The sequence below is a fragment of the Arvicanthis niloticus genome, chromosome 17 (assembly GCF_011762505.2).
Source record: "Arvicanthis niloticus isolate mArvNil1 chromosome 17, mArvNil1.pat.X, whole genome shotgun sequence".
In the NCBI taxonomy this organism is placed as follows: Eukaryota; Metazoa; Chordata; class Mammalia; order Rodentia; family Muridae; genus Arvicanthis; species Arvicanthis niloticus.
In genome coordinates, this window is record NC_047674.1 from 24,568,478 (window position 1) to 24,589,804 (window position 21,327).

General features: G+C 42.3%; 1 protein-coding gene across 1 annotated transcript in view; it reads right to left on the reverse strand.

Moving 5' to 3' along the window:
* Nck2 (NCK adaptor protein 2) overlaps positions 1-21,327 on the reverse strand; it is a 120,920-nt gene that overhangs the window by 50,124 nt on the left and 49,469 nt on the right. Inside the window, exon 2 of the mRNA XM_034521870.3 lies at positions 4,907-5,073. The gene's annotated coding sequence lies outside the window, so the exon portion shown is untranslated. The remainder of the gene's footprint in view (positions 1-4,906; positions 5,074-21,327) is intronic.

Here is a 21,327-nt window from a genome sequence, read left to right on the forward strand (position 1 = left end):
TCCATAAGGATGCTTTCAGTGTGTCAAGGAACATGCACCATAATGACTACAGAAGCATAGTGATGATGGGGAAAGACAAGAAAGAAGCCAACCAGCAGCCAAGGGGACAGATGGGCAGCACAGTCACACAGCTCAGTATCCTACAGCAGAGAGAGAGAGAGAATAAAGTGCTCATTGCTTCCTGCAGCATGACACAGAAGTGGCAAAAGTCTAAGGACTATAGAACCCAAGATCCCATCTTTGTAATGCACTAACATAAACAAAACTAGGCAGAATGGCTCAGGTTTACATATACAAAGCAAAAAACAAATGACTAGTAAGTAAATAAATGAGGAGTGCGGGGGAAATTCCTACGGCAGAAGGACCCGGAATAACTGTGGTTCCTCCTCCAGCTGGGAGTGTTGCTGTATATGCAGCCCAGCTTCCACAGAGCAGGGTTTCAAACAGGACGGCATCACTGCGGAGCAGAAATAGGACAGGTGCCCCATGGTCAATGCCAACACTGAGGCCATGCTGACTGTGTACACTCAGCCTCCCAGGACGATATGAACATTAGAAAAACATAGGATAAACAAAGGGCCTTCCTCAAAATACTGAACCCCTTACAACCATGAGGATCATCAAAGCAAGTATGAGGTATGAAACCCAAGAGTCACAAAGGCATGGTGAGGAGTGGTGTGCACAACGGACTCCTGGAACACACACTAGATGTCTGTTAAAAGCCTGAATGACACCGAACATTCAGTTAGCACTAATATAACAATACTGATTCACCAACGATGACTGGTGTACAACAGTCGGGTAGCAGGGTTCCTGTTCTGTCAGCCTTCACTGAAGCTTCCTGGGACTCAAGTTAGACAGCTGTGAGCATACTTTGAACTTCAGGGCCTCTTGACTCTTGATAAGGGCCAGAGTTTCCAGGTAAGTCATCAGTCCATTTAGTCATCTGGTAAAATAATACCCATGTTTGGAAAAGTCCAAGCCACAGAGATAAGGAGTATATGAAGTCAGACTCAGATGTCTATCAAAATGACATTTCACTCTCCATGACTTCCCCAAGGGCGCAGCCAATAAGAGCAGGAGTGACGGCTGCTTCCACAGAACATGATCTATCTCCAGCTCACTAGGTGCTTACAATGCAGCAAGTTTATCCCAAAGCAGCCCCTCGGGGTGCGTCAGGCCTGATCTACAGACAAGGAGATTAAAACTATGTGAGTCGGTGACCTGCTCAAGATGTGACAGCCAAGCAAAAACCAGGTGACAGGGGCTGGAGAGATGGCTCAGAAGTTAAGAGCGCCGACTGCTCTTCCAGAGGTCCTGAGTTCAATTCCCAGCAACCACATGGTGTCTCACAACCATCTGTAATGGCTAAAAATAAGGAACAAACCAATCCAAGGCACATTTTCCTAATATACTGCTATGGTTTGGGTGTGGGCTGAGGCTCCTCTAAGATTCATGTGTTGAAATCCCTGTTGTGAGGTACTAAGGAGGCTTCGGACTGATTGGGATTAGACAAGATCATCAAGGTGCAGACCCATTCATAAATGCTGGTGACTTTTAACATAAAAGGAGAGAGACCAAAAGACATACTGTCTCTTACATGTGCGTGTGACATTGCACACAGCCCTGGACGCTGCCAGCAAGAAGGTCGTCACAGAGGAAGCACTCACCACTGTGAGCTAAATAAGCTTCCTCCCCCCAGCCTCTGGAATTTTGATGGAATAATACAAAACAGACTGATACATGTTAAGCTCAAGGAAAATTTGCTTTTATATAAATCAAGTATAATGTGAATGTAAACAGTGAAACTTTCCTTCACTAGAGAAGTACTACTGGATAGTACTCTTAGTATTAGGGGTAACCGACAGGCTCGGTGTGTATCATCTTCTCCTGCACTGTAGTACCTGTGCAGGAGGAAAGAGATACACATAGCATCACAGCTGGCATTTACAGCCCAATCTAATCCTAGCAGTCACTAACAAGCTGGTGGATCCAGTGAAGGTATCTCTCCCCTCAGGAAAGCACACGAAGGCCTCACAGCATCCACCCCACTAAGCAACGGCCACCTCCATCAGAACGAAACTTCAGTTTTCAAGTGAAATGCAGAGTGATCATCTATAAATACCATTCTCCTGGTGGGCAGACCAGAGGTCCCCAAAATCTTGTGCCTTTACATTAATGAAATAAGACCGTGAGCCAGGAAAACACAGCCCTAGAAATGACCTCTGAGACCCTACTACCCTCTACCTGCTCCCCAGCCCAGCTCATGTGTAGGCCTAGGAACTTGGTTGTATTCCTTGGGCACACAGGAACTAGAGAACACACCCAAGATCACCATCCCAATCATCACTCTCGTACACAGCATTACGCTAGTGTCACATTGATGATGCTCTCCAGACACTGTGTTTCCTACTGGCACTTCCAAAGATGGCTGACCAGAAAGCACATGGCTAGCCCCAGACGTCACTCACTCTAGCACTCAAATCCACTCAGGCTGCCAGGCCTGCCCTGTGCCAAGCAAACGATTAAGTCTCTACCATGTGTCCTTTCATTCCTTCAAACTGGTTCCAGTGTAACATCCCAGGGTCTTCCTAGACTCCTTTCCAAAGGGCAGTGCTTCCATGCCCCAGACAGACTGACTATAGACACAGAGTACAACACTGTGTAATCTAACTGGTCCTGCAAGAGCTCCAGCCCTAGCCAGCCAGGACATGAGGATGTCTGGAACCATACTTTATCTGTTTTTAAAGCTACTAAAAGACAGTGCTAAAACAATCCTAGTAAAATGGCTTAGAATGTGGTCAGTGCTCACAGTGTTTATTACACGGCTGCTACCACTATACACCACAAAATTAAATGCTTTCTGTATAGATCTCATCCCTTATGAAATAAACATGGCTCCTGAAATCACTGCCCAGCTGGTGTAATGCACTCTGCTGAGTATGCAGGCTGGTCCAGAGCCAGGAGCCAGAATAGTACTCTCCCTCCTCAGTGCATGCTCTAAGTCTGTCAACGTCACTGACTGATCATGAAAAACTTCCTCATAATCAGTGCCAGTCTGTTCCTGGTCAATTATTAATGAATTCTAGTGACCAGAGCTGAGAACCTGCAATTTCTAGCTTATACGCCCATGAAATTTGACAAAGGGATGGATAGGTGAACATTCACAAAGTACTTGAGTCTGATAAGGCTCCACTTCAACTACCATTTCTAAATCATTGGAGTTTGAGAGGCTTCCTTTGTAAGCAAATCTGCCATGATCAGAATGCTCCTTACCCCCATGGACTTGTCATGAGGTGGGTGGGGAGTCCTGTGAAGGCAGTAGCGCGGTCTGAAGCTCAACAGCGCTCTCTGTGGGCAGTGACGGGATGACAAGCTTGAGGAGGGCTGGTAACCCAGTTCTAAAGCCTGAGCTAGCTCTGGATTCCAGGCTAGCACCTAGTTCCCTCACACACCCTGCGTAACTGGGACAATGAGCCACTTTCTCCACAGGAAATTATAAAGACATCAGTGTAAAGTGCTGAGGTACTTCATCAACTACATCCTCATGAAACACAGCATATCATTATGCATTCCAAATAGCACACATTGTACCAGGCAGAACTAAGTGTTTTAAAAAGCACCAAGGAGAAACGGCACATTCACAAAGCGTTTCAGTGATCACTTCAGACCAAATGAAAGAGGATTCTAACTCTTGTACACTCACAGAAACCATTAGGCCAAACTCCACGGACGAAATCATAGATTTAAGACTAAGACAATCTAAATAAAAGAAATAATATGAGATTTGTGGTAAAGGGAAGGATGGCGGGTGTGTGTTGTCCCTGCAATTCTGAGGTGATACTCTACAGATGACAACACACACTCTTACAAGGTGTTTCTCACTGTCGGCCCGAGGGAACACTGGATGAGCTGAAAAGGCCTCAAGCTATCAGTCATGGCTGAGATATATTTGTGAACTGGGGATGTCGATCAGGTACAGAATGCCTACCTTTCTCTCCCCTCTCTCCCTGTCTCCCTGTCTCCCTGTCTCCCTGTCTCCCTGTCTCCCTGTCTCCCTGTCTGTCTCTCCCTCCATCCCTCTCCCCTAGCCCTCTAATACATTTCTGTTACACAACCACATTTCTGTGCACCAGTATCACTTTGGAGGCTCCAGGGTCCCGGCGGCACGAGGTTAACTAGGGTCAGCATTCCCTTCCACTACAGTTCCAACACATCTCTCATACAAACTTGGGAAACAGTCCTAGGAATCTTTATGTATTTGAATTTCATTTTCATGTGAACTTACCTTCTCAGCAGCAAGCTGGACTTGAACTTGGCCAGGCTAAAGACCACTTTTCCCTCCCTGCTGGAAGCTTTTGGTTCCCAACATACAGGCAACCTCAGCTCAGAACATGTTCCAGAAGCTCACTGCATGGAAGGGAGCTGTCCACTGTTCTGTATACTTACTTCTACTTAAATATTCTAAACCACCCAGTCTCAAGTTGGAACAGTGACAGCCTGGTGTTTGAACTATGTCCCTTAAGTGCTTAAATTTAATGAAGTTCAAATCAGGAACATTCCTACTGCCATTATTACTAATTTAATAACTACTATAAAGGGGGCTGGTTAAGAACATTTACTGCTCTTGTAGAAAACCTATGTTTGGTTCCCAGCACCCACACTGTGGCTCACAACCATCTGTAACTCCAGTTCCAGGGCATCTGACACTTTTGACCTCCACAGACATTAGAGTATACACATGATACACATTCATTCATATACATACAGGCAAAACACTCGTACACAAAGATTTAAAAAAATCTTGATTTTTTTTTTTTAAAAAACAACTAGTAGGCAAATTAAGTAATTAAGGCAATAAAACAAACCAGCTAAGCCTCTTTTATGCAGAAACTTACAAGCTTACCTTTGGCACGCAGTTACAAGAGGTGACTGGAAAAATTGTAGCACTCTTCAAAAAGATGAGGTTTTTCTGCTGCTGTCTGAGGACACCTTGAAGGTAACAAAGCTGCAGTGATCCTTCAAGCTCTTAAACTAGTCGGGATGACACTATAGGAGAGGAACCTGTGGGATCTGTGGAGAAATTAAAAGAACACATATTAGGGGTGCTTGCTTGTTTGAGTTCAATTATCCATCTCAAAGAAAAAAGAAAAAAAGACACTGGTGCCCAGCAGTTAAAAGTGTTTACTGCTCTTACAGAGGACCAGAGTCTGGTTCCCAGCACCCATATTGGAGGCTCACAAATGCTTGTAACTGCAACTCTAAGGAGATTCAGTATCTTCTTCTGGTCTTCTTAGACACCTGCTCTCACAGGCAGAAACACACACACACACACACACACACACACACACACACACACACACACACACACGGGTACGCATGAACAAATGCACACATACACACACATAGGAGCAGCAGTAAAGAAATCCCAGTGAGGGAAGGGCTCCCAAATATCTCCAGCACCCTTCTCTACTACAACACACTGCCACAGACACAAGGAAAGCTTCCAGGGGCAACAGAGGCAAGCAAGCTCATAGGAAGAGGACCACACAGAGCCCTATCCCCAGCTGACGGTCTCTTGCTTTGCCATTTGCCCAGGAGTCACCAACTGAATCCCCAATCCTAAGGCTAAAAGCATCTCCTGCCCATACCAGGGAATCTGAGACTAGCATCTCAAAGCTACAGAGCAGTTAAGAGGCAAGCAGCTAATACAGGTGCCCACACTCCCTCCTGCTTGTGAAACTGGCAGTGCCTTCTCTGTGCACACACTCGGGCAAACAATTCTAGTTTCCTCTGGCATTTCCAAGGGTACTCTGGTATGCTCTGCAGATTCCCAAGAGAGTTCATTGGCATCTTTAATCATTTCAGACCCAGAGGGGATCTGTCTTGACAGTTCACTTGGAGGAGAGAGCTATTCATTCATTCCTAAGATGATCGTGTCCCCAAAATGTTAAAAGCCTCACAGAAAAAAAAATGAATTCTATTTTACTCAAATAGGAAGTGATAATTCAAGCAGGACTATCATAAAGTGCTACAAGTTCATAAATTTTGATTTACAAATGAATCCCTCTTTATGCATTCTCTAACTCTATCTCAAGAGTCGGATGGTTTTAACAGTATGATTTACTATAAGGAAAAACCCATAAGCAAATACACTGAGAATACTTAATGCTTTTCTCTCTGTAGGTATTTACTGTAAGATGAAATAATGTGCTGGTATCTGGACTCGAGTTCTTATTTCTCCTGCTAAAACTACAGACCTTATTACCTATGTGACTTGCCCATGGCTCTACCAGACCCCTCTGTATATCTAAGCTCCAGATCTATTCTAGAAGAAGGTTAGATTTTTAAGATTTTAATTGATAGAGGAACTTGTCTGAAGTCAAGCTTTCTAAAGGATAGTTGTGCAGCTGTCGGGTCTAATCACCTTCCAAGACATATGTGAATGACTGCTTTTACAAAACATTAACTCCCTTGGGGAGTGTGTAGGTCAGCTCTCTATTGTGCTGACAAAATATCTAAGGAAAATAATTGACTTTGACAGAGGAAAGATTTATTATGGCTCAGGGTTTTAGAGCATTTAGTCCATAGCAGGCTGGCTCCATTGTTTTGGGGCCTATGGCAAGACAGAACACCGTGGAAGGAATACATGGTAAGCAACATTGCTAACCTCAAGTGGGATAGAAAGTAAAAGGGAGAAGTGGCCTGGGTTCCAATATCCCTTCAAGGAAGACCTAACTTCCTTTCTGGCAACCAGTGGTTCTCAACCATTAAATCACCTTCGTTGCTACTTTGTAAGTGTAATTTTGCTACTGTTGTGAATCTTAATGTAAATATCTGTGTCCTCTACCACTGGCACGTCACAACCATGTTTAAATGCATGCAACAGTAGACACAGTATATGTCCACCCCCATATGCATGTCATCCAGCCGCAACAGTGACAGGCACACATACAGCCTTCTCCAGGTGAGTGTAAAGCAAATCATACATACAACCTAAGGGGCCCAGACAACTCAACTCTATTATCACATCAAAATGACTACGAACTCCTTACTAAAGATTTCCCGCCTGCATTGTGCACTGCAGTCTTTTTATAACTAATTCATTTCAGTGAGGGTGCAAGTCATGTTTACAAAGTAAAAAAATTACAATTTCTGGTCTGTCTCCTAAAGCCACTTTAACTCTGTTTTATTTTAACGATGGTGCTATGGTGCTAAGCTGTCCATCCTGCAGAGATGGGCATTCTGCACCATGTGGATTCAGGCTGGTGTTTTCCATACAACTCTCCAATCCCTGACATTTCCAGTAGGTTAGTAGTTATGCCTAGAAACCCCTTAGATGGGAAGAAGCTTGGCTCGGACTGAGCGCTAGGCATGGAGAATTGCCTGTTTATCTGGGGCTTCACCAATGGGAACAGCCCACCCCTTCCTCAGTCCTGCCCTAGCCTCTGCCCTATCCTTACTTAAAACTTCCCTGTTGGCCAAGTCTCTGTTCTTTCCTCTTGGCTTAGGGGTCCTTCTAGAAAGAAGTAAGTGTACACTGTATTTTTCTGGCTGGATAAAGGTGCATGAAGTCAAAGGCTAAAAATTACAAAATCACCTGAAACATCGACAAAGTCAGGTTTTTCTGTTTTTAACCATATCAGGGGGCCAAGGAGCCTCTGCAGAGGCTGAAGGACTACAGAGAGTGATTCCATCAACCAGGGAGATACCTACAGAAAACCCACACCACCACTCTGTGATCTTTATACGAATGAAAAGTCAAATACTTTTTCCACAGAAAGTATATTTTATTGTCTTATATAAACCCAAGAGTTTCCCTATAGCCTACAGTTAATCAAACCAGAAACCTCACAAACCTTTTCAGTAAGAGTGCCTGCATGTTATGAGAGCACGTATTAATTTAGCCAGGCAAATACTGAGCCTGTGAAGCCTGCCAGACACACAGCTGAGCATCCCAAAATGGAAATATCCAGAGTTTTATGCTGGTCAGGACCCAGGTTCTCATTAAGTCGGGATTGAGGCACTGTGCCTCTAGGTAAAAGGGCCACGTCAGGGTAGAAAGTGCTGCGGGGCCTCTACCTTCTTCTATATCACACTGCTATATCAGCTGCTATGGTCTGGATCCAGCCTCCGTGTCAAAAGCTTGCCTTCAAGCTTGCACTATTAAGTAGTAATAGAGCCTTTGCAAACCTCGAGACTAATAAAAATAAGAAAATGGTGTCCACTGAGAGATGAATGGGCAGTAAAACATGAGATATGTACATACTGTTTAACATTATTTAGCCCAAAAAAGGGAGGATGATCACCACACATGGATAACTTGGAGGACTTCATGGTTCGTGAAAAACCCCAGGTGCAGAAACTCAAACTCTGCGGTCTCAACGTATAGAACAGTAGGAAGCTGGCTGCCTGGGAGGCTGGATGGGGATTGGTGCCAACAGGTAACTTTAGTAAAAATAAGCTCTGTAACTCTAATTTAAATTTATTCTAATTAAAAAAACAAATGTTTTAAAAGGCTAATCGGTATAAAAATTTAACATGGAGGTTTCTAATTATTATTACCGAATTAAAATTTAATACATCGTGCTTATATTTAGCTGTCTTAAAATATTCCGAATATTGGCAGAGCATGAGCGCCCAAATTCTTTTCGCATGTCAGACTTCGCAGCGTCTGCAGTGTCTTCTCTCTCGGAAACATCTCTGTCTTCAGCTCCCAACATCATTGTCCAACCAAACCCTCATTGATGAGGCACAAATTCCAAGAGGCTCTTCTGGAAGATCATCTTCTACTCCCATAAAAATCACAGAGCACAGTCTAACATTTATATAACTCTCCTGAGAGGGAAGATCAGCATGAAGAGAATTTCAGGGCTGGTGTCCACGTGGCTCCAGACAGAACCTCACAGCATGGTTACCAGTCAAGAAACTTTCAGGATTTTTGTTTTGTTTTGTTTTGGGTTTTTTTTTTGGGGGGGGGGGGGGAGTGCTGTTGTTTTGTTTGGGGTGGGGGGATGCTGGTGTTGTCTGCTGTCTGCTTGTTCTGGTTGTGTTTGCTTTGGAGACAGGGTTTCACTTTAGTCCAGGCTATCCCAGAACTTACTATATAGCTTAGCCTGACCTCAAAACTCAGTCCTACATCAGCCTCTCCAGTGCTGCTGGGCCTGTATACAAGCATGAGTCACCACACTCAGAGAGCTGTCACTTCTCAATTACATCATAAGATCCATTGTTAATACCCAAATGGCCTGAAGCAGGCAGTGCCACTTCAGGCCTTAAATCTTCTCCTTTTAAAGGTTCAGTCCCTCACAGACTATTCTCTGGAATCAGGCTTTGAATAGCTACATGAACCTTGAATTTAGGAAATAACACAAATATTAATAACACACACACACACACACCACAACACAACCAAAGGAGAGTTATACTTACAAACTATATTCCTTACCTATAAGGGTCTCATTCTCCCCATCCCTCTTCTCCCTTTGAGACATGGTCTCACTATGTGGCTCTGTCTGTCCTGGAACTCACTATGTACACTAGGCTAGTCCCAAATTCAGATTCATCTGCCTCTGCCTTCTGATGCTGAGATTAAGGTATGCATAACATACCTGACCTATTTATTGTTCTCTAGTATTCCTGTCTTAATTTTCTATCTTTTGAGATAGAGTATACCTCTTTAACCTGCAATAGCTTGGAGTTCACTATGTAGCTCAGAGTGGCCGCAAATGCACAGTAATTGTTTTACTTCGGCTGCCCGATGAGGTGCCACGTCCAAGAATATTCCATTTATTATAGAAGTTAGCAACAAGCAAACGAAAATTACTGACTCATGGCACTTCTAATATCTCTCTCCCTCTGTCTGTGTGTGTGCATGTGCGAGCGAGGACTTCCTATGGCAGTAGCCCAATTAATGCAATTCATAAAGAACCATTCAGATACTGTGTCTGGGCTGAAATCCAATTAAGCCATTTCTGTGTGAATATCCCCAAAGAAACACCCACTGAGCTTCAAGTGGTAATAGGCATAAATGCTCAGATAAGCTGTGTCAGCACTTCTGAAACGGAAATCAGACAAGAACACAGAGATCGACATGGTGAGCCTTTTAGCAAGGCACAAAGAACCAACAGACATGTCAAAAACCACCTGGCACCAAGCCAAACCCCATCCTTGTCCAATCAGGTCTCAGATAAATCTCATCCCATGTAAGTCCATGTATTTACACATTCTAAAATGATCGACTCCAACTCTATATAACAATGTGGTGTACTGGAGAAACAGTCAAGAATAGATTCTGAACTCTCTCTGAATTCAAAATTTTATTCATCAACCTTATAAAGTATATTCTTGAAATTAGTGTCTCACAAGAAAACATTCGAGCAAAGCCAAAGCAAAACAAAATCCCAACAAAATCAAAACCAGAAAAACCTGAGGCAGAGATTTGGGAAAGGGTCCAATAATGAATTAAATTACCCTTTTGTTTTGCCATCCAACTTAGAACTGGCAAAGCAGAATATCTACAGGGTACACTAGGAGGAAGAAGTGTGCTGGGAGCAGGCATTCAAGAAGCAGAAACACCCCACTTGCAGTCCATCTTTATCCTAAGCAAATCCTACCTGAGACCTACAGAATTAGAATACACACATGCTGCTGACCAAAGGTCCCAGTGTTCACAGTGGATTAGGGCAAAGAGGAAATGAACAAAATCCAACTGGAGACACCTCAAACTGTGAAGAGAATGACTGGCTTGGGTGAGGCATGGGATTCAGACGACTCGAACGGTTTCAAACTGGAAGCAAATCCCTGGTCTACAGCCTGCAGGTATATGATACTGAGGCAACTACTTAGGTCAAAGCCAAGTTTCCTCAGAGACTACATCAGTCACCTAGGTGCCAGAACTACTCGAAAAGTCTTACTTATTAAGGCAAACATATTGCATGACTGCCAAGTGAAAACACTACAGAAAAGGCACATCATAGATACTGTCCTACCACTCTGAAATAACCCCAGGAGAGTGGGGGTCAAAGTAAATTACAGGAACACACAACCTGGATTCTCAATTTTATTTGCTATAAGAAAATTCATCTATTAAAATAAAATAAAATAAAATAAAATAAACTTTTAGGTTGCTTCTAAAACTGCTCTGTGTTATACAATCAGCCTTACAGGAAACATCCTATGAAGACAACCTGAGTAACTTCATTTTAACATGATTGTTTTAGATAAAAATCTAAGAAAACGGATCTAATCTTCCTTTGCAGAGACTGACATCTAAAACAAAAGGAACCATGACATTTCCTAGGGTTTCAGAGAAAAACTTTACTCACTTACCAAGTGAAAACGAGGTTTCCCGAGTGTCATCATGCTAACACTATTCTTCCATTCAACAAGTATTATGGAACAAATACCAGAGACCAGATGCTATCAAACTTAACATGCACAAATGCAGAAAGACGAGGCTGCTATCTGATACCAGAAACGCATACAGAGTGAGATGCTTTATCAGACATCTATGTTTAAAACTGAGTTAGAAAGTAAAGTTTTCTCATGTGATAAGGAGAATAAAGAGAAAGGATTGTCTTGCTTTTTTGTAAACATTAAATAGCATAGAATGAACCCTGAAAATGTCATGCATTTAGGGGTTCTATTGCTTCAATACAACACCATGACCAAAAGAAATTTGGGGAGGAAAGGATTTATTCAGCTTACAATTCTCAGGTCACACTCCACGACTGATGGAGGCAGGAACTGATTTACAGGCCATAGAGGGGTGCTGCTTACTGGCTTGCTCCTCATGGCCTGTTCAGAATGCTTTCTTATACCATTCAGGACCACCTGCCCACAATGGTCAGGGCTCTCCCACATCAATCATCAATCTAGGAAACACCCTATAGACTTAATTACAAGCTAACCCTATAGAAGCATTTTCTCAATTACGATCCTTTCTTCCCAAATGACCCTAGTTTGTGTTAAGTTGACAAAACACTTGCCAGCACAGGATCCAACCCTAGTCAGACTCTACTCTGAGATCAAACCACTGCACCAGAAAACACCGAGGGTCAATAATTCACCAGGTTCAACTCTGTTAGAAGATGCTCTACTGTCTCTTTTCTGATTCTGTCATTTTCTTCACTGAGAAAAAGAGAACATTTACAAGGCTCTACTCTCCTGGCATTCTTCCCCAAGGTCCCTCAGACAACACTACAGGGATGCCACCCTGCCCCTACAGAAAATACAGAGCACTGGGAACTTGCTCACTTCACAGCTAAAGTTCAAGCAAGGGCTCTCTATGAACACAACCCCCTCTCCCTTGAATTTCTATTCCTTCTCCATGCTCTGCTCTGAAGATCACTCCTACCCACGGACAACGAAAATCCAGATGATTAACCACACTCCTGCTGTAGCAGATGGTGTAAGCCTGCTTTCTGTTACTGTGTTAAAATATCTGAGAAAAGAAACTTCAAAGAAGCAAAGGTTTATTCTGGTTCAGCTTCAGAGCTCAGGCCTTGGTCAGTAGCTTTTGCATGACATAGTTAGGACTACAGTTGCTTTGTTGAAACACCATGACCAAAAGCTAGTTGAAGAGGAAAGGGTTTATTGGGCTTACACTTCCACACTGTAGTCCATCAGTGAAGGAAGTCAGACAGGAACTCAACCAAGGCCCAAACCTAGAGCCAAGAGCTGATGCAGAGGCCATGCCAGAGTGTTGATTACTGGCTTGCTCAGCCTGCTTTCCTATAGAAACCAGGACCACCAGCCCAGGGATGGCCCCACCCACAATAGGCTGGGTCTTTCCCCATCAATCACTGATTAAGAAAATGCTCTACAGCAGGATCTTATGGAGGCATTTTCTTGACTGCTGTTCCCTCTTTTCACAATTCTAGTTTGTGTCAAGTTGACATAAGACTAGCCAGGACAGAGCACCACAATAAGAACAGAGATGAAACACGGCTGCTCAGCCCATGGAATCAGAAAACTAAAAACAAGAAAGAAGAGCTTGAAGTTTGTGTCCCTGTGTCCTCCTCAAAGGTATGCCCCAATAACTTGACTTGCTTCCTTTAGAAGTAGAACTCTAAGGCTCTCCCACTTCAAGTCCAAGAGACCAAAGGCAGACAGAACTTCCTCTCAGACATGAGCCGAGTTTCAACCTTTTGCATGCTAATCACATACATATACGTCCTGGTTTGTAGTACTGGGGTTTCTCAAGAGTCTCTCATACATAACTCTAAATGCACTAGTACCTATTATCCAAGGATTCACTTCCTGTAGTTTCAGTCACCTCTAATTAACCACAGTGTAAAAATATTGTCTTGACTCAAGAGAAACCAATTTCATTATAGAGTGAGGTTACAAAGGTTCTATCTTATTAGCTACTGCTATTAATCTCTTACTGCGCATAATTTGTAAGTTAAGTCTTACTGTACAATGCATACATGCAGAGGGAAAAAAAAAACCATAGTATACACAGTGTTTGGTACTAGCCAGTTTCAGATGTGGTCTAGGTTTCTTAGAACATATCTGCTGAAGACAAAGCAGATGGTCTCCTTGCCGTTTGGCTCACAAGTTAAATCTTGGGAACTATGCACCTCAGGGTTCACAGGCTAGAGAGGAGAAATAGACCTTGATGCTAACGGCCACTGCGTGCCTTGTACATACATCAGCACATTCAGTTTTAACAGCCATGTGACAACTCGTTACACTAATTCACAGCACAGAGTTAGATAACTGCACAGACCTAACAGAAGCAGGTGGCAAAGTCAGAATCTGGTGCCTGCTGCCGTCAGAGTGTGTAACCTTTATCTGTGTTCAAATCCCATGTAAGCCAGGAGACCAAAGGGGACAGATTACACACATGGCCACCACACTAACTCCTCCTGCCACAGAGCATAACAGAGGATGAAATTTAAAAAGGAGCTCCATCAAACACTGGTGCAGAGACACATCTAAGGACATCTTGCAAACAGTGTTCCCAAATGAGACTCTCTTGTGCCCACTGCCAAACTGCATAGGAATGTCGGGGATTCTTACAACCTTCGTATAATGTGTTTGACTTGGCTTTCAGCTTCTTTCTTAAAAAAGCATTACACCATTAAAAGTTTCTAATCACATTTCTCCCAGGTATCCTTAACTTGCTTCTACAGCTAAGACTATAGGAGAAGTGGGCAAGGATGAGTCCAGGTGGAGACCAATGGCTTCCAGGGATGAATGTATGTGGCCCTCTAGACTGGAGCTGAAGAGAACCATCTGTTCCCTTTCCTATGTTAAACTGATTTGCTATTACCTTGCTCTCTTATAGGTCATCATGCATGGTACAACTGGTCCTTAGTGTTTGTGGGAAGGCTGTTCCTAGAATCTCTTGGCTGTCAAAACTCTCAGATATTGAAAATTTACATGACGGGTACAAAATATTGTGTCGTATTTACACATAACATGCACACATTCTCCATACATATACCTAAATCATTTATTTAATGATTACATAAATAGTAATACTATTTATGGAAAACAGAGAACATGTGTTCAATAGATTAAATTTTTTTGATCCAAATATTTTACATCTATCTGAGGTTGGTTGCAAATTGGTAATACAGTGAGCAAACCAAGAAGACAATGTCAGATGAAAACAGAAAACACACGACTGTCCAACTGAGAGGAGGCTGGCCTCACAACAGAGACATTGACTTAAACAACACCAAGAATCTCTGACCAGCCATCAACAGTCCCAAGGATTGGAGGCTATCATAGTTAAGACTCAGACGATGGGGAAGGAGGACCTTGAGGTTTTCTGGGCATGACATATAGCTCCTGTATCCATGAGAATACAGGCCTGCACAAGACTGGATCTACAAACATTCAATCACAGAAAACAGAGGGGCTCATGGGAGGCCCAACCACTCCCCAAGGAGAGGGATTAGCAGTTTATGATTTGGGATGGCAGGGGTGGAAGCTGTCATTGTTACCTATACTTCAGTGAGTTACAAAACCAAGAAAAAAAGTTTAGCATGATGGTACTACATACGTTTCATCTGAACTCTTGAGTAACAAAGCTGTGAAGATCTCTGAGTTCAAAGCCAACCTGGTTTACTTAGCAAGTTCAGGACCAGGGCTACATAAGACCCTGTTTCAAAAAGAACAAAACAAAACCCCAAAAGACAAGATAGCAGGAAGACTTGGTGAGAAGATGGGGGCTTGGTACACAAGAGATAAAAAAAATCGTGGAGTGGTGAATGAAACCAGAATGTATTATATATATTCATGAACAAACATTCAAAGAATAAACTAATGAAAAGAGAGCATCGCCTCTCACCTGTCAAACTGACAAGATGAGGTATGACGACTACTACTCACACCACCTCCAGCAGAGCTCGGTTAGGGGAAGTCCTGGTACCTGACAAAGCACGGAAGGAGTAGATAGGGATTTTCTCAAGCATTTCAGCAATGTTTTGTATATCTAAACTTATTTCAAAACAAAAAAAAAAGTAAAAAAAAAAAAAAAAAGAAGAAGAAGAAAAATACTTCAGGCATGAGAATGTTCTGGTGCCCAGGCTCAGAGACCAGTCTCATTTGTGGGGTATGAGCAGAGAGGACAGGCCAGGGGCAGTCACAGGCTGAGATAGATTGGAACAGAAGTAGTTGAATGTCTGTTAGCAGGTGACAAAGCACTGGTATGCTGGGACACTACTCACCATAAGTGTCCCGGTTTCTAAACAGAAGACTTCCCAAAGACAGGTTAACTGCTATTGTTCTCCTCTGACATATTTGCCCAGGAAAGCATAACTAGCAATTCACTCCTTGATTAAGCAACATCACAGTGTGTTCCCATCTTATTTTCATCGAGATTCATTAATCCACAAGCATTTAATTGCTGTAATATCAATGGGCTCACTCCAGGCTTCCTATCTATGTATACATGAAAGCATTATTTTTAAATCTAAAATGGACAGATCTCCTAGGAGCCTCAAAATAGACTTTTATCTAGTCTCCTAAACCGGTCTTCAGGTTTTGAAGTTACATTTTATTGATTTGAAGTGTAATTCACATAGCATTAAAAAATGTCATTTGAGTCCAGGCAGTGGTGGCGAATACCTTTAGTCCCAGCACTTGGGAGGCAGAGGCAGGCGGATTTCTGAGTTTGAGGCCAGCCTGGTCTACAGAGTGAATTCCAGGACAGCCAGGGCTACACAGAGAAACCCTGTCTCGAAAAACCAAAAAAAAAAAAAAAAAAAAAAAAAAAAAACCAACAACATTTGAAAAAGCAGTATGGTGGTATATCCCTTTAATCTTGACACTCAGGAGGCAGAGGCAGGCAGATCTTTGAATTCAAGACCAGTCTAGACCTATGTATTAAATTCAGGACAACCAGGACTACACAGTCAGATGCTGTCTTTAAAAAAAAATAAAAAGTGTACAATTCAGTAATATTATTTATTTAGAAAAAAAAAATTTGGTGGACAAAAGTCTTTATAAAAAGAAATGAGAGAGCTGCATGTAAGAAATAATGAACTTGGCCTCTGGTGCCAGGAACAGCAAGTTCAAAGTGTAGCTTAGATTAATATGTTATTCTTTCAAATAAAATGTTTTTCAGCAAAATATCCACAGTAGGCGGAAGAGAACAAACCCTTCGAACTCCCTTTGAAATCCTAAGGACATCTGTGTTCACAGTTCTCCTGGAGGCCAAATGACTAATACTGGCTCTGAAAAAGACAGAGCGCCCATAAATGAGTTTGTTATAATTAGGTTCTAGGAAATAGATTGAATCAGATTAAAACAGCTGTCCCCGTAGCCCTGCTCAGATGCTTACACTGCTTAAACCTGCAAGTCCGCCAGTTAGGAAGCTTGTGAAACAATAAATTAAGGACAGAGTAATAAGCAGAGTTCACACCAAACCACCAAATTTCTGAGTAGCAGATTCACAAGTGGTTTCTTCTTGTTGAAAGAGCACGTTGTTTCTATGGAGAAACAAACGCTGCCAGGAGGCTGACATGTGGACACTTTGTCTCATCTGCTTGTGGTTGGGAAAGATTGGGCATCTGCTTGCCTCACTGCTGGGAATCACAATGAAACAGTCTGTCTTGCAGTCTTACAAATTCAAGGACTTCTAGCTTCGGTGCTAGGACATCCCTCTCCTAAAGGCCTCACCAGAAGCCGAACAAAGAAAGCATGGCTGCCTGGCTTCCCTCACACGGTCCATCAAAAAGCACTAAAGAACGCTTTCCATATGTCTCCTTCCCCTTAGAAAAGCCAGGGGACCATCTTTGTCCCTGTACCACTGTCACAATGGTGTACACAATGGTAGTCCCTGTACCACCATCACAATGGGCTGGTGGGCTCTCGTCCCTGACCAGAAAGAACTGTGACATTAGTGCTGTCACTCAGCACTGTAAAAACATCCCATATATAGGAACATGCCCAAATCTTGTCATATTTAAAGAGCCATCAAAAGCCCTACAAAGGGATTAAAAAGAGTAGTGGGTCCTTTTTAAGATACTGAATCTGACCAGACAGAATAGTTTAGAAATACCTTCCTTCCTTTTTTTTTTTTTTTTTTTTTTTTTTGAGAGACAAGCCAGAAGATGTGGAGGTTAAAAGGTTGGTAATATAAATGGATGCAAAGGCCTAAAAACGAATATTATTTTTGTCTTGAGCATACATTCAAAATGAGAGATTTTGAGGATGAAAGGCATTTCTTAAAGACTCTCTGGAAACCAGTAGCACGGTATTCACCTGGCAGGAACAGAGCCAGCAACAGGAGTGTTGAAATCTACTGGGGAAAGTATCCTGAAACTAACTATAAAATCAACACCTGGGGGAAAGGACAGACATTCCTGCGAGCCGCCACCTGAGTGTCAAGAAGCTCTCTATTCATATACACCCTTCTGCACATACAAGTTGTATTTCACTTACTTCTGTCCAAGAGAAATGGCGACCAGATGAGATTTGCTTTGTTTGTCCCCTCCCCCATTCACTTACCTACAGGATAGTGCAGGATGAGGAAAGCAAACTTCTGGAATAGCATTAAACTAACGGACACTCGTCTTCATCACTAAACCAAGGGGACATGTGACAATGAAGCCCTCGAGCTTCCCAGGAATGACCAGACAGACCAGCTCTGACACATGCACCCTGTCCATGTCTGCCATTCCCAGACAAGTCTCTGGAACTAAACTGAATTGCCAATATTTCCAGCAGGCCTCTGACAAGGAAAAGGAACATCCCCAATTCATCCATGCTTATATACATGATCAAAGATTAAACTACTGACTCCATTTAATGAAATGAAATTGAGTAGAGTCACTTAGCAGTGGGGACAGGATCTAAGAAATATGCCATTAGAGGTGACTTGCTCACCAAGTGAAATACCTACCACCTAGGCAATGTAACCCAGTGGGTCCACAGTCACATATGTGGCTTCTCACTGATGGAGGAGGTGTGTTTTATGATAGTAAAAGTAGGGCAACAGAAAGCAGAGAGAGAAAGGGAATGCATATATAAACCCAGAGTTCTCCAGGTATGCGCTTAGAAGTGACCTTGAATGAATTCCAGGAGAGAATATCTCAAAATCAGCCCTGAAGCCACAGAACATACAATGATGCCAATGTATGAGACAGTGGACCTACCCTCAACTGATGTATGCACCTACCTAACTTAGCCTGCTTCCTTGAGGCCTGTGATCAACCAAAAAACTAGCTTTCCAAAAACCACTTGTTTGCATATACGGCTTATCCCAAAAGAAACTAGCACAGCTCATGTGATAATTGTTTTTTTCTTTATGAACCTGGACAAACACCACTGATGTTCCCATGATTTTCCATTTTAACTGACTGGTGTCTTCCTACAGTCCTAGCTGTAAACGTGTGGTTTTGCTGAAAAAGCAGCAAAGTAGACGAGGAAGGAAGACAGGAAGGAAGTGGGGGTTAGGAATAGGTCTGGAGGGAGGAACACAAGCCCTCAAATGCCCGGTTGAACCAGACAGGCTTTCTCAACCTCAGCATATCGTCACTTGGTAACAAGTGGTACTGTGTTAGAGACTGTCCCAACATTACGGGGTGCTTAACAGCAACTTTCACGCTCCTTTCAGTGCAGGCAATCAAAAATGTCCCAGATGTTGCCAAATATCCTTTGGGTGTTAAAATCATTCCAGTGAGAACTACTGAACCAGATGACATGTAAATTACAGAAACAAGCAGACAGAGATATTCATGTAGTTTCTATCTTGGCGTATGATTAAGGTATTTAGACACACATTGCTGTAATTATCCCTTCTAAAATAACTGAATAAATAGCACATTCAGTGGCTCAGTGTCAGGATTAACTCAGTTACAATATGCCAGTGTTAGGAGACATCTTGCACGTCTTTGCCCTAGCTTGGGTAAAGTATATGACAGGTGTTGTTTTGTTTTTTTCTTTTAAATTAAGGAAATACATATTTATATTTAGGAATATGGTATATTATCACTATATACTTAGAAAATACATAATTAGGAAATAAATACTTAAATTAGGATATATATACATATACATAAAATATTCTAGAAAACAAAATGTTCAAATACATGAAATGTACCACATAAAAATGAATCTCAAGTAGACTATGGTTCCCGGGTTGGTAAGGTGTTGGTAAGGTGTATCTGTGTAGGCTCGACAGTTTCACAACAATCGGCCACCTTGGCCCTGATTATGGGAGAGAGGACAAGCAGCTCAAGTCCCTTATAAAAAGCTATGAATGTATCCTACGAACATCTTCCTAGATACTACTTTAAATTCTCTCTAATTTAGAGTGTGTGTGTTCGTGTGTGCTCGCATGCCTGTGCACTATGGAAACAGTTGTTAAAATATAACGCCCAGAGAATGACAATAAAGTCTTGAGTGAGTACAGGTTAATCACCGTATGCCCAACTGAATACACATCAGCAGAAATGTGCCATTTTCTATTCCAAGTTGGCTAGGCCCATAGATGCAGAACCCACATATAAAGATGGCTGTCTGTTATAGGACAGGAAACCTCTCTGAAAATACCTTGTTTGGCTTGGAACCACACAGTGAACGTAACTACTGGGTGAATGTCTGAAAACTAAAAGCAGAATGAAATAACTAAATTATATGTTGAGTTGGTAGCATAAATACAGGGAAATCATTCTGAACAACACGGGATACAATAGTCTGACTACGGTCCCCTAGTGAGATAAATCCTAAAGACAAAGTATTTTCAGCTATTTTTGGTACTCACTTGTTAGCAGTAACATTGATAACTACTTGAAACATTTATATGTATTATGTATAAATAAAATGTGATTATCAAGCCAAGAAGTAATTATGTAAACATACCTAGTTATTATTTTCAGGAGGAAACACATACAAATATAAAACTAAGAATCTATAATTTTAATTTTCAATTAGAAATGTCAAATGAATTTATAATATAATCTCAAAATAAGCAACGATTTAAAAAAAATCCTTTGTCACCTGAAAAGGCCTAGACACAATGGCCAAACAGGGGCAACAGAAATCCTCGATTCCCAGTGTGGTTCCAGATTCTATTTTATAATTCTACAATACCATTGCTCTTTTCAGGACTGCAGCTTCTGTCTGAGGTGGGCTCTACTGCAAGCCTCAGGCCCACTTACCTGCCACTAAGGTAACTTTAGAGACATTATTACCTTGCAGCGCTCACTGGCCAAATCTGAGGCACTCTGAACAGTGGTCAACCTCAGTGGCTGAAAATACTTCAGAAGTATCTTAAACCATGAGTTCATAATTTCTGATTATTTTTTTTATTTAAGGTTATACTGGAAGTAAGCCCACTATAAAATACACATACTTCAAGTTAAAAAACGCAATCACCACACTACCACAGCCCACCCTGCCCAGCACCTCAACACAATGCATGCAAGGGTCTCCACAAGGAGTCCCAGAAGGGTTCACATCCCAGAAGTACAGTTTCTCCTGACTTTTGTTCTACCCTAAAGCCAAGAGTCAATCAAACAATCCTAATTCTGGAAGACATGATTCAGGTGTCAGGAGATGCCGTGAAGCCACAACCATAAACTGAAATTTTCTAGGCCAAGGACAAGACTTTCCTTCACATCTGTATGTTCATCATCCTCCAATTCTGAGTAGCAAATGTGGAAGGAACAGAGCAGGAATGGAGGCCCTGTCACCCAGGCTGTCTACAGGGGCCACTTACACAGACACACACACTCCTTACATAATGGAAGATATTATCGTGACAGATAGCCAATCAGATCAGCTCTAGACCTGGTCAGCTGTTTCTAGGAAGATCCAGCCAGCAAATGCAGCCTCTGGGAAAGCCAAAGAATAAATTTCTCA